The sequence below is a fragment of the Paroedura picta genome, chromosome 1, assembly GCF_049243985.1.
Source record: "Paroedura picta isolate Pp20150507F chromosome 1, Ppicta_v3.0, whole genome shotgun sequence".
NCBI lineage: Eukaryota > Metazoa > Chordata > Lepidosauria > Squamata > Gekkonidae > Paroedura > Paroedura picta.
In genome coordinates, this window is record NC_135369.1 from 111259298 (window position 1) to 111273753 (window position 14456).

General features: G+C 42.9%; 1 protein-coding gene across 2 annotated transcripts in view; it reads right to left on the minus strand.

The window, feature by feature from the left end:
- The window catches only part of TMEM200A (transmembrane protein 200A), a 72273-nt gene extending 58520 nt beyond the window's left edge, over nucleotides 1-13753 (minus strand). For both annotated transcript variants that reach the window (XM_077353082.1, XM_077353073.1), the window contains exon 1: nucleotides 13368-13753. The gene's annotated coding sequence lies outside the window, so the exon portion shown is untranslated. The remainder of the gene's footprint in view (nucleotides 1-13367) is intronic.
- Nucleotides 13754-14456: the final 703 nt, after the last annotated feature.

Genomic DNA, 14456 nt, shown 5'->3' on the forward strand with positions numbered 1-14456 from the left:
GTGTTCTTCATTTAATACACTTAATTCCCCGTTTCAATCTCCTTTTACACAATGGTATGAACTTTTGCCCAAAGCTTATAAACTTTTTCATGTTTCCACATTTAGAAGGAGAAGCCTGCTTTGCTACCATCTTTCCAGCATTTGTTTGCATAGTTTTTAACAATTTTAACTGTCATTATTGGTGTCCCATAACACCTATGAAACAATTTATACTTAACACAATCTTACAGCCATCCACATTTCCACCACATTTAGGAAAAGAAGCCTACTTAGTTGTACAGAAGTGGGCATGGGGAAGGGGCATCAGCTGCCTGGCTTGATTGGCACATGGAAGAGAGTCGCATATAAATTGTGTTGCTCTCTTCCGCCATTTCCAACAGCACCTGTTGAGGGGGAGAAGCGCAAAATGGCGGCAGAGAAGAGTTAGACAGCAGGAAAGGTGAGGAGGGACTGGGAGGCACAATTATATGTAGCGTTACGCCACTTAGCTGGCGTAACACTATTTTTAACCATGTGTGGAAATGCTCTTGAAGAGGATTTAATTCAATTCACCTTGGGATGGGCATTATTATATGAGATTATACCATTTATTACAATCCCAGGTAGACAGAAAAACCAGGATGTTTACAAGCCTCCCTCATCCTATATTGCAGAATCTTCTCTCTTTGTATAAAAACCAAAAGCAGACTGATGTAAACAGACATACCTAGGAAACAAACAGCAGTGAAGCAGGCAACAAAGAAAAGTTTGTAATACTCCATTACACTATAATGCACCCTTTGCTGAACCCAACCAGCAGAGAGTTCATTTAGCAAAAAAATATGTCTATTCCAGTTGACTCAGCTTCATCATACTCCCTGGAGTAAAGAGCCAGAAACTGATGTTTCAGAGTATTATCCTGACTCAAAATCCCTTAATTCAGCTACGTTATTTTGCATCTGATTAACACCTGAAGTCAAGGTAACTGTAATATACAGGCTTAGAAACTCTGATTAGATGTAACATTAGATGTGACATGTCACTGACTTTAAAAAAATACAAAGTACATGTAAAACAAACCAAAAGCCTGCAGAATGCATTCATTTATAGTTTTCATTCCTGCCAGGAGGCTTCTAATGCAATTCTATGTAGAGTTTACCTCACCTAAACCCACTGAAGTCAATGGCTTTAGAAGGGCTTTAGTGTAGCTCTTCTTAGGACTGCACAGGTGGCATGGATTGCATCTGGCTATCCTAAATGCAAATCTCCATGTGTCATGATTTCTTTCTGCTTAAGCTATCTCTGGGATGATTTCCACAGTTCATCAGTACTTCCTTTCTCCCCACATGGAATCCGCAAAGAATTATTCAATTTGCCTCTAGTTTGGTGTAGTGGTTAGGAGTGCAGACTTCTAATCTGGCATGCCAGGTTCGATTCTGCGCTTCCCCACATGCAACCAGCTGGGTGACCCTTGGGCTCACCATGGCACTGATAAAACTGTTCTGACCGAGCAGTGATATCAGTGCTCTCTCAGCCTCACCCACCCAACAGGGTGTCTGTTCTGGGAAGAGGAAAAGGAAGGCAACTGAGTCAGTCGGCCTCACCAAATGCCTGGTGGAAGAGCTCCCTTTTGCAGGCCCTGCGGAATTGTGGAAGTTCTGACAGGGCTCTGATCTCTTTGGGGAGCTCATTCTACCAGAAGACCTTTGGGAGTTGGTTAGTACTTATGTGTTTATCCTTATTGATTTTATTTGATTGCAGTTGATGACAATAATTATATAATGGAAAATCTGGATTATTTATATTAGTCTCCTCCCCTTAGGTATTGTGTATAGCAGACTTTCTCAACTCTTTCACCATTGAGAAACCCCTGAAAAATTCTTCAGGCTTCCAGAAGTGGCACAATCTTGCAGAATATGGTTGGGAAGCATAGCTGCATACATGGCCACTCAGGACCCCTCCCCTTCACATCCCTTCCAGGCCCATCATTGGCCATTTGGGGGGGGGAGGGTCAGGATTGACATGACCGTATATGGTTAAATCACCCAATATATGTTTAACACATTTTAAAATATATATTAAAAATTAATTAACTCCCAACTGTTCGGGAAACCCTTCCAGGGCTGTCAAGAAACCCCAGGGTTTTGCAAAACCTTGGTTGACCAAGTTGATGTAAAGAGAGCTAGTTTTTATATTTTTCTGTGTATTTATTTATGATTAGATTTCTATCCCACCACTTCTCAAAAAGACTCATGGTAGGTTACATATATATATAACTAGTTCTCTACTCCATACATCAGGTTTACATATATACAATCAAAAAACCCATTGTACTTCAAAATACAATGGGTGGTACCCTTTCTCCCCCATCCAGGCAAGCCCAGGCATCCTGGGGCAAAGGGGAGGGCTGGCTTGGACTCTGCTGCTCCCCCGCCCCAGGCAGGCTCTCCGAAGCTGAGAAGCCAGGCCTTCTTGAGGTGAATGGGAGACCTGGCTGGAATTCGAGGAGGTGAGTCCCAGCCAGGGCTCCCATTCACCCTGAGAAGGCCTGGTGCGGCCTTTCTTGGCCTTGACAAGACTTCCCAGTGTGAGGGGAGGGCTGGCTTGGACTCGCCTGCCCCCTCTGCCCCAGGCAGGCTTGCTGAGCCCGGGAAATGGTGTAGTAGACCTTCTGAGGGTCGTGGAAAGGGAAGAAATTGCTACCTCCTTTCCCAGTAGCGTCCAAGCGGTGAATGGCGGTGAGTGCCTTAGAGTTCTCATTACTGGGTTTTATTAGGGGCAGGGGCGAGTAAGGCCGGCCGAATCAGGACATGCACAGCTTTGCTGTGTACATCCTGATTAGCCTGTAATATTCCAGGGGACCAGAAAGAGGATACACGGTATCAATAGTCAGAACTATTGGACCACTTTTGTAGTTAGATCATTAGAGAAGTTCTGCATGTTGGAGTACTGAAACTGAATGTTGTATATGGCTTACGTCTACTCTAGAGGAAAATATGTATGTAAATAGTAGAATGAAACAAGTTCATAACCAGTGTACTTGCCATACTATAATCATTAAATAGTTAAATTAATTATACTTAAATTACATGTTTACAAACTAGATGTGCTTTGGAAGATTATTTGACGATGTACTTCAATCAATTGTGAGATTACTATTTAGAATACTTTATTGTAACTCTCTTTTAAAGCCATCTCTGCTTGTGGACATCATGATACCCACTAGAAGTGAATACTGTAATTTAATCACACTATGAGTAAAGAAGTATTTCCCTTTTGTCCACCCTGAATTTATTGCTCATCAGTTTCACCGGGTGCCTCTGAGTTCTAGTAGTATGATTTATATGGACCAGTTCCCCTTTCCCCTGTTTTCTTACCTTAAAATAGATAAGCAAAATATCTTGTTTTCATTAGACTGGTATTACCCTTGAGGTTTAGTAGCAGTTGTTTTTCAAATCCCCCTTTTGAAGGAAACCCATAAAATTTAATATATATTGGGGGAAAAATAGTTTCAGATATTTGTTCACTAAAAACAACTGTTTTCTTCAAGCCTGTTTTTTCTAAATGGGTTATACTGTGGGTCCATAGTCTAGCAGTGTTCCTTATCAGATTAGATTTATTACAATATGGCTCCAAGCCAGCTACAAAACCATAATCCAGGAAATCATGGCAGTATATAAAAGTCCAACAATAAAAACACTTATAAATAGAACACTTAAAACATTATACTATAATAAATCTATACAAACATGTAAGGATTACACAAGGCAAATTTCCAATAACACAGTTTTGTTGTACTTTGCATGCTATGGCACAGTATTTGACTACTTGTTTGGTAATCTCAGTATTTTCCCCAAAGAGGAAGCTCTTAATTTTGCCTCCCTCAGAGTCACTGGGAATCCAGGGCAAGGGGAAGTGTGTGTGATGATTTCATTTCGAATTCCCACATACAGTGAGCATCTGAAGAGGACATGCCCAATGGTCTCCAATTCCCCACCTCCACATATACAGATTCTCTCTGCTTTCCTAGTCTTTTTATAGCACCCCTCAAGCAAAGCAGATGGTAAAGCAGAGCACCTCACAAGAGCAAATGCCCTCCTGTGGTTCTTAACCTCCAGAAAGGACAGAGAAGCTGCTGGTTTCTGAATATATTGGGTTTTTTTGGGGGGGGGGGCATGAACTTGACAAGTCTAGTTGGCAGTCTGTGTCATTAATCCTTTTGCTTGTGCCACAGAGTTTGGGGAATCTACTTTATGTGATTCCCCAACTAGCATTTTAAAATGGAGGATATTGCTGCCAGTTTGCCAAAAGTATGGCATCTGCAAAAGGTAATCATTTCACTATATTTTTCGGGCATGGAATGGCCCAGAGATTTCACTCCCTTTTCTTCCTTTGTTGTCCAGATCTTTGCTGGTCCGGATCTTTTAACTTTTTTTGTTTCAGCTGAAATTGTACCTTTTCTCTAGTCAAATTAGGGTACACAAACCAAACCTTTCAAGATGCCACTTGCTATATGTAACCGACCAGGAACCTTGCCCTTTCCTGACAGGTGCATAAATGGTAATCTACACCCTGCCTGTTTGTCTCCCTAAAGAAAATACATCTCTTCCCAGCCAGTCCTTTGAGATGGTTAGAGTTCTATTACCAGAGAAATAATGTTATCTCTGAGAACAGGCCCTCCATGGATATTAATTAAGGGACCTTGCATCTTTCTGTCACAGCCAACTGTACTTTCCAAGATATGGGCACTTCTGAGTGCAGAGATCCTGCTGTGCCATGGGGCAGCAGTGGTAACACTCACTCTATTCCATAAAATACTTATCTGAACTTCAAAAAATTATCTTTAAGATACTCTTCCAAATATTTTGCTTATACACTTAGCATCGCGACATTTGTCTGATAAGGAATGGCAGCAGCATACAGAAGGAAGAATCTTAAGCCTTGGATTCTCTACACAAGTCATATTGGAGCTGGGCAACAACCAAGCAAGGCAAGTTATTAAAGAAAGGATTAATGACACAGACTGCCAACTAGACTTGTCAAATTCATGCCCCCCCCCAACCCAATATATTCAGAAACTAGCAGCTTCTCTGTCCTTTCTGGAGGTTAAGAACCACAGGAGGGCATTTGCTCTGCTTTACCATCTGCTTTGCTTGAGGGGTGCTATAAAAAGACTAGGACCCAGCAAGCCACAGGCTAAGGAAATGTGTAGCAGCAAAGTAGCGCTATCTCCACCTCCAGTGCCCACCCTTGTACCCGACTCCCCCTCCCTTCTCTTGGGGATATTATTTTTTTTTAAGCAAACTGCCTGGAGCAACAAATAGGCATTAAATCGTTCAGGCAACACAAAAAAAATCCCCACCAGTTAACACACAAAGCATACCTCTCCTAAGCCCCCCCCCAAAAAACAGTTGGGCTCAGGATTAATTTTTAACAGCTTCAAGGCTCATGATTGCAAAAGGGTGGCATTCAAAAAAGCAATATGCATCTATGATTAAAAAAACAATAGCTGGCATTGCAGGCCCTTTAAAACATGGAGAAAGGTGACTGGCTGTCTGGCTTGATTGACAGGTAGAGGAGATGCCCTTTCTTTACCTGCCTGTTTTCAACGTTCCTGCAGGCTTACATTCATTTTAGTGAATAAAAACCTTTTAAAGTATGACTGAGTTAAATAATCTTAGTTATGCACCTGACTGTTCATTCCTAGACCAGAAAATCCTGAATGAACTACAGCTTTTACATGTCATGGGGGGGAGGGGGCAGGAGGATGCACTCAAACACAACCCCTTTGTGCCCCAAGTGGCAGATAGAAAAGGAAGGTATGCTATCCCCTACAGCAGGAAGTGAGAGTGCAAATTGATCTCAAAGGCACCCAGACTCTCCCTTGCCTCTTGAACAAAGGAAGGAAGGGGAAGTGAAGAATGGACACAAAAAAACTTGAAAGGGTTGCAGAACTTTAAAGAAGGGGCATTGGCCAATTTATTGCATACAGTTAACTACTGAAGGACTTCTGTTAAGGAAATAGTTCTCTTCTGGTTCACTCTGCATTTTGCTTACATAGCTATAGCAAGATGTTAGAACTGGTGGAGAAATCATGTTGGGATTATAAATGAGATATGGCTGAAAATCATATTTCTTCATTCACAAAACATTCTTCCTAATTTCAGGTATGTCTCAAGAATAAAACAAGAAGTAAAACGTGTTTAAAGATGTTATCTCCTTTACTGTGAACTTTTGTTTTCCAGAGTTATGTCCTAGCACAGTTGAATTTACTACCAACAGCAGCTCCAAAAATTAGGTTTTTGGAAGTACCATACCAGCAAGTATGCCACCTGTGCGCTTCTGTTCTACCGGTGTTTCCTGTTAACTGGACCAGGCTCTGAGATGTGGGTACCTTACACTTTACAAGGTCTATGACCAATAATGTATGGACTGGGCTGTTAAGTCCCAAGCCTGCATTCATGTCGGTTTTACCTCTGTCAGCCATTGAGACTAAGGTGCTGATAGAATGGCTGACTGTGCATCATCATACTTCACCCAGAATTTATAGTTGTTATTTTTGAAGCATCCATTTAACTTAGAGACCAAAAATTGTTTCAGACAATTTAGGCAGTTTCTAGTCTCCCTAAGATAAACTCATTCTGTTATATAAACCTTTCAAATGGAAGTTATGCAGTAAAACATCTGTTTTTACATTGCTATCCCACCCAAAGAACACATATTTCATTAAAGTTGCTATCTTGTTTGCTGATCCTGCTCTTGTACCCTTAACTTGCACTTGACATGCAGATATTAACCAGGTGACAGTTTCCCAAGCACTTTGTCTCTCTACGGGGGTAATATTTATCTGCTTAGTTTGGAAATATTGACAAAGGCATGGGAACGTAGCCAATACAAAAAGTTTGCAACTTTGCATAGCGTTAATGTTTCAGGATGCTATGCCACCATACATGGGAATACAGCTGGCCTGTTTGTGATCTTGGAGCTCCATGTGAATCTCCAGTACTATGCATACACTTGGAAAAGGTGAAGTTCTATGCACTGCAGTGGGATTACTCTCATGCAACTGTATACAAGGCTGTATTTTAGAATCAGTTTTTAATTCAATAGCAATACAGTGCTTTTAACATTTTGAGAAGTATCAGACAGAATGTTGTGTATGTTCTTCACTAAACACTGTAGAACCATTATCCTTTAAGAAAACCATCAATCTATTCCAGATTTAATTAACTAGGGGGATTTTTTTAGTCCAGGCACTTTTTCAATGGACATATTTAGAGCAGTAAAAAAAAATGATTGAAAGGTTCTTGATTTCATGAAAGATATTTTAAAATCATTATATTGATTAAGCTGTATTATTACTGTAACTAAAGTTAATTCTGCTGCAAAATGTATCATAATGCATTTCAGGTCATTATAAAGTCATACTTTTTAAATTAAAAAAGAAGTCCAGCAGCAAAACATCTGTCCCAGGAACAAATGAGGAGTAAAGAGCACTGAGGAAAAACCAGCATGGCTGAAGCCGTGCCTTACCAGCTTTTGGAGTTTTTTGAGACAATGAACAAACAAGTAAATTACAGGGAAATATTATATACTTGGCCTTTCAAAAGGCTTCTGACAAGTTCCTCACCAAAGATTTCTGAGTAAGCTTGGCAGTAATGGGATAAGATGACAGATCCTCTTATGGATTAAAAATTGGTTAACGGTGGGAAGCATAGAGCCGGAATAAATAGACAGGAGTGAAGTAAGCAGTGGGGTCCCACATGGATCTGTTTGGGGCTGGTTCTATTTAATTCATTCATAAGTTATCTGGAAGTGAGGGTGAGTGGTGTAGTAGCCAAGTTCCAAATAACACAAAATCATTTAAGTTGGTAAAAACCAAGGCCAACTGTGAAGAGCTCCAGGAGTACCTCCACAAATTGGTTTGATAGGCAACAGTGTGGCAAATAAAGGTCAATGTAAGTGTAAGATGCTGCACAATAGAACAACCCCCCTAACTAATGGGGTCTGAACACACAGAGACTGAAAGGGAACAAGACCTTGGGGTCAACCCAATGTGCCACAGCAATGTAAAAGGGAACCTTTATGCTGGGGATTATTAGAAAAGGGATTGAAATAATATAGCCAATATTATGATCTCTCTGTGTGGTGCAACCTTATCCTAACCCCGCGTGCGACGCCGCAGACACCATGGACTAAATAAAGCCGTAAGGGCTTAGGGGGAGGAGTTAGGGCGGGCTCTGTCCGGGATGAGGAAGGGTGCCGATTGGCCCCTTCCTCCGGACAGACCATTGGCAGGGCCAATTGGCAGGCGCGAACCGCCTGCCGATTGGCCTCTCCGATTCCCGCCCTGCTGACAAGGGAGCAACTGCGAGCCGCGCGTAGTGACTCCCTTGCCGGCGGCCCTTGCCGGCGGCCTGACGCGTCGGGAGGCGCAAAGCACCTCCGACGCGTCAGGCCGCCGGCCAGGGAGCCCCCGCCAGCCGCGCTGTGCGCGGCTGCCAGAGGCTCCCTTGCCTAACGCCCGCTGTACTGTGATTACAGTGGGTTTGATTACTAGTCTATAATATTTTATGTAGCTCTAGTTACCATTATCTCAAAAAGAAAACTGGACATCTGGAAGAAATACAGAAGAGGGCAACCATCAAGGAGTTGGAGCACCTTTCATATGAAGAAAGGCTGATGAGTGACAATTTTCTGTTTACAAAAGAAACGACTAAGGATGGATATGACAGTGATGTGTCAAATTATGCATGAGATGGAGCAGAATGAAATAATTATTTCTCCCTCTCCCCAAACACTAGAACTGGTAGACATAGGGTGAATAAAATTAAATACTTCTTTTCACAACCAGTAACTCACTGTCAGAGGATGTAATGATGGCCACAAGCATAGACGACATTAAAAGGGTATTAGACATATTCATGGAGGATCTTTGAGTGGCTACTAGCCATGGAGACTAATGGAAAACTCCACATTTAGAAGCTGAAAACCCCTGAATACGAGTGCCAGGAGGCAACATCAGGGGAAGGACTTGGCCTCTAAAGAGAAAGTACAGAGATTTGACATTAAACACTGCAGCCCAAACAATATGTATTTGAAAGGCCCTTCCTCCCCCCCCCAGCATTTTATTATCTTTCTTTTTAGATTGACAAGGCCACAGCCTTGTTATACTTTTGACCTCTGCCTGTTCAGCATGAAACATAAAAGACTCTAGGCAGCCTTTTTCCTTTTAGAGTAAAAAAGAAAAGGTGTAATTATGCAGCTTGTATAAAGGCAAAGAAGGTGTGCAAGGCCATCCTCTTTTAGCCATCTTTTTGCTGAGACTGCTACTTGCATTTGATGAGATTCTAAATGAAATTAATTCATTGATGGCCAGTTGTGTTCATTTGTTGTTGATGAGTTCTATTTCTGTCCGATCAGCATTTTGTTATCTTGTCTCGACTCTCTAGAGAAAGACAGGATATGTGAATAAATAAAAGAAACGTCTTTCCCTAGATAACTGAGTCTAAAAGATTCCCTTTTGATTACAGTATATTTGAAGTCCATATAGTAAGCCTACACAAAGAGGAAATCTTGGCTGTTCTTCCACAAGTCAGGACACCCTGTTCACAAGTCAGCACCTCTTGTGCTGCATATTAAGCATAGAACACAGGAAACCTTTCAAACCATGATGTTGTGCCCATACTGTAAGCTTTATGAACATACAAAGGTGCCTTATTATAAATACCATCTACTCTGACTGGCAGTGGTTCTCCAGGGTCTTAAGCAGAGTGATTGCTTTTATCCAACACTGCCAGAAATTGAAACTTGCCAACATTAGTGGTGGTGGAAAGTACCATCAAGTCACAGCTGACCTATGGCAGCCCCATAGGATTTTTAAGGCAAGAGTCATTCAGAGGCGGTTTGTCTCTGTGTCACGACCCAGGGCTGAACCTGCTTAGTTTCCAAGCCTTGGCTATCTAGGGCCCATTCCACACACATTAGATGATGCACTTTCATTGCACTTTAGAAGCGGCTTTTCCTGTTCCACACAGGAAAACCCAGCTGCAAAAGCACATTGAAAGTGCACTATCCAATGTATGTAGAATGGGCCCAGGAAAGGGCTTGCAATGATACAGGGATGTTACTCAGGAATTATTATGCCAATACACGTAGCTTATGATCATGAAATCAGCCCTGCAAAAGCAATCATCAGTCTGGATCCTGGATTCTCTTTCACTTATGATCTCCCTCTGTCTTCCTTTCTTGTGTCACCCATAAGATGGACATAGGTGACAGCTTGTGTTCTTATTTTATGCTAGACATTTGGCTTCTACATACTGTAGGAAATCTTCAAACTTCCAAGTCATGGTCAGGGTTGAAGTGTACATTTCCCTAGACAGCCAGTGACAAACCCTTTAATTCAAAAGTGAACATTTCTAAATACAAGTTGAGAAAAAATTCTGAAATGGTCACCTAAAGTTCTAGCATGGAACTGCTCTACAGAGTTATGTAGACTCATGCTTTGTGAAGAATGCTTTAACGTAATTTTCTTTAACCCACAAAGGAAAATGCAGTGATTTCTTACTTGGACTATCCCTGTCCATCTTATCCCTCTTGGTCCAAACAAGAGATGCACTGCACAATTCCCTGTACTTCTTATCTCAAGTACCAGTGTCCTTACTAACTCACACAATTAGTAGTATTGGTAGCCTGTTGGATGCAACTATAGTTTACTTTTATAAATGTTCCAACAGGACCCATTCTGCACACCTTGGATAATGTACTTTCATTGTGCTTTTGCAGCAGGATTTTCCTGTGCGGAGCAGGATACTCTACATTTAAGTGCATTGAAAATGTATTGTGCATAATGCATCCATGTGTGCCAAGAGTATTGGGAGAGAATGTGTAATGATGTACTGTTCTACAGTGGAAGTTGGTCATTTTGCCACACAAAAACCACTATTTCATACCTTGCTTTCCATGTCAGAAAAAGACAATGGCTATATTACAAAAAGGTGTCTTAAGGAAGATGCACATATCTCCATTTGCCTTTGCTAGATATCATGAGCATCAAAGAATCTTTTCCATGTAGGTATCATGCCATGAGACACTATTGACACATTATGAGGCACACACTTTTTCCAACAGAGATTCACAGCCACACCAGAAAGGGTAACACATGTCAGGTGGCCCTTGTATTCCTTGATGAAGACCAAAGCTTTAGGTAATTTATTTCCTCTATTAGTAACAATGAAGGGAGCTGGACTTGACAGAGTGGAGAGAGAGAGAGAGAGAGAGAGAGAGAGATTAAAGTTGTACTGAGGCAATCCACAAGTGGCATATCCTGTGTCAAATGCCATCCTAAGCAGAGTTATACTGTTCTCCATGCTGTAACTCTGCCTAGGACAGAGAGGTGTGTCTATGAGAAAAAGAGATGGCTGTTACAGATGAAATGCTGTTGTGAACAGGGGTACCTATTTGTACATAGAGGACCAGGAGCTGCTTCCTTTTCCCAGATTCCCTCCATAAATCCAAGGTCTATATAAAGGATTGGAAGAGTCCTCACTTGGTCAGCCTTTTCACAAACAAAGGGAAGAGTGTGTTTGTGTCAATGTCCCTTTTCCCACGTTGCACTTTCATCTGAATCATACTGATGCCAACAAAGGCGCAACAAGTAAAATATGTTTCTATGCCAACACAATATAAATTACATACCATTTCTTCTACAAATTACTATATATCTGCACTTGAGCTTTTTTTTCACATGAACACAGCTTTCTGCTCAGGACAAAAGACTAATTGTTACTCATGTACTAAATTACTCAAATTGCCTCTTAATTACCCTTTAACAAGTATTTTGCTGGAAAAGAAATGTTCCTGGCAGCTTGGTGTGGATGTTAAAATGTTCCAGTTTAAAAACAAGATATAGCACTATTGCCAAATCACTCCACTACTCAGACTTCTATTAATATGACTATAGATTCTCTCTTTTTAGTCTAGACTTTCTTGAAGTACAGAAAGGGGGAGGGAACACCACAGGCAAAGAACCAGAGTGCTTTACATACACCAAGTCAGACTATGTTCCATGACTGAAATAACTGCTTCATTGTTTTTTAAAAAAAGTTTTCTTGAGCCTGATAGCTCCAGCTTTCACCACCTTGGTTATAACTTTGCACAGGTAGGTTGTGTGCCGTCAACAGTGAAGTCAAGCAGATATGAGTAAAATCCCCTTTGCATTGTTGCATTTGGTTGTGGAATTCCAATGAACAATGGTTGCTACAGAAAAAGATGCACCAAGGAACATGATCAAACTCCAGTTCCTTGCAGCAAAGTGGAACATAGACAAGAGTTTACCATTTGGAATTTCATGTTTTGTTTCACTGTCAGTTCTAATTGGGATTTCATTTGGCAGTATGTAGTTTATTTTGATCATAAAATTGATAATTCTTCTGCAGCAACCTATAAGCATTAAACCTTGCATGTCAGCAAATCAGCTATTTACCTGACAATTTTACAACCTAGAGTTAGTCTGCTCCTGGGAAAGTCTCTTTCACACTTCTGCAGAGCAGCATATGAATGAGGTTCTTTGTAAAGTGAACAAGGTACAAGAAACTGTAACTATTGACCATTTAATCTTTGCTTACAGGCCATTTGAGTATGACACTTTTCTTGCAACCATCTATTTTTTTAATTGACAATTCAGGCTAATGTGATTTAGGGCCCCTAGTCATCATTTCAATCATGGGGATAAGAAGTACAGTCCCCCCCCCCCACACACACACCTTTGATAGTTTCCATCTGTCCCTCTCATCCAAGAAAACATTCAGCAAACACACTGTGTATGTGTGAAGGAAAAAACTCATTATTTTTTTTAATGAAGCTCTTTTTAAAAATAGGAACTGCCCATGGGAGAACACCAGCAGCACCCCACCACCACCACCACCACCACCACCTTTCCATTTTTGGAGGCTAGTCGTGGATTGTCGCTAAAGAATTTCAGAATTCTCTGAGCCAAACAAAAGAGGGTGTAGCAGCTGCAAAAAGACAGGCAGACTCTTAACGTGCAAACAGGCTCTATTTAGAAGGCAACGGTGTCCTATTTTAGGGACCCGTTTTTCTTTTTCTTCATTTCCCCCTTCTCCATTGAAGTCTATTGCACTGACTTTCTCTTTTCTCTGACACGTGTCAATGGGAATGGACATACTATACAAGGGGAGGGTGAGGAAGAACAAAGAGTTGTTCCGACCATCCATATGACATTCGGAGATGGTGGCAATTTTTGCTCATCTCCTCCTCCCGCTGAAGGCATGATGCGCCTCCTTAAGAAACGGATCGTCAGGGATTCCCCGGGAAAGGCTGACCGTCAGGGCAGGCTGCGCTCCTCTCCCACCCGCTGGAGTTACCTGGAGCGAGCGAGCGATGCCTCTCGATCCCTTTTGTGCTCTCCGAAGACTGGTCTGCGTCCGGGGCTCCTTCACGGCGGAGAAAGCGGCTCAATGTGAGCCAGGCCGGCGGCGCATCTCTTCATCCTTCCCCCCCTCCTCATGCTCAGAGGGTCGCGGGCAGAAAGCCATAAGGGGAGGGGGGCAGCAGAGTGCGGCCGCAAGGCGCATGCAGAGACCTAGAGAGAGAGGCAGGGAGGGAGAGACCAGACCAGACCAGGGGGCGGCGGGAGAAACGGACATTTATTTCTGGCTTGAGCCAAAGTCTTGCGCTGCACAGGCACAGGCTGCTGCTTTAACCTCCAGCCATATGTTGCAGCCCCCGGCTCATCCGTGGGGAAAGCATCCGTGCCATTGGTGGGAGCTTCTTCTGGGAGGGGCGGGGCCAGCGGGCCCCTCCCCGGCTGCCGCGAATGGGAGGTGTCTGTCGAGAGGCGGGGAAGAGGAGGGGAGAGCGGGGGTGGAACCAGCCCGCCCGGAAAGTTTTCGCCGCCTCACTGAAGCGGCGGAGCGCTTGCTTCGACTCCCTCGCTCGCTCCGTCTCTTCCCCCGGCGCTCTAGACGGCCACTGGCCTGGTGCTGAAGCCCGTCAAAAGTCCGGGCGTTGGCGCGAAGCCGCGCCGTGTCCCTCGGTCCTGGCTTGCAAAGGCAAAGATGCTCCAGCTGCAACTCTCCGCGACGCAGCCCGGCCTTCTACTAACTCTCCGGACTGTGTGTCATCCGCCAGCAAACCCCACGGCCACGTTTGAGACTCAGAAACACGTCCCCCCCCCCCCCGCCTCCGCTTGGTACCAGGAGCCTCTTAATGGACACGTGTGTATAACGCCCCACCGAAAGGGACACAGCCTATGCGGAGTTGGCGGCGGCGGCAATGAAACTGCTTCCCGCATTGGGTCCCGAGGAGCCTTCTCTTGCGTGGTGTTAACGAACCCAGAATAGCGACTCTTCCTCCCAATTGGAATGTATTAAATATCTTCATTTATTGCTAATTCACTCGCTACCTGTAAATATGGACAGGTAATCCCCGTTTCATTATGTCTGAGGAAGTGT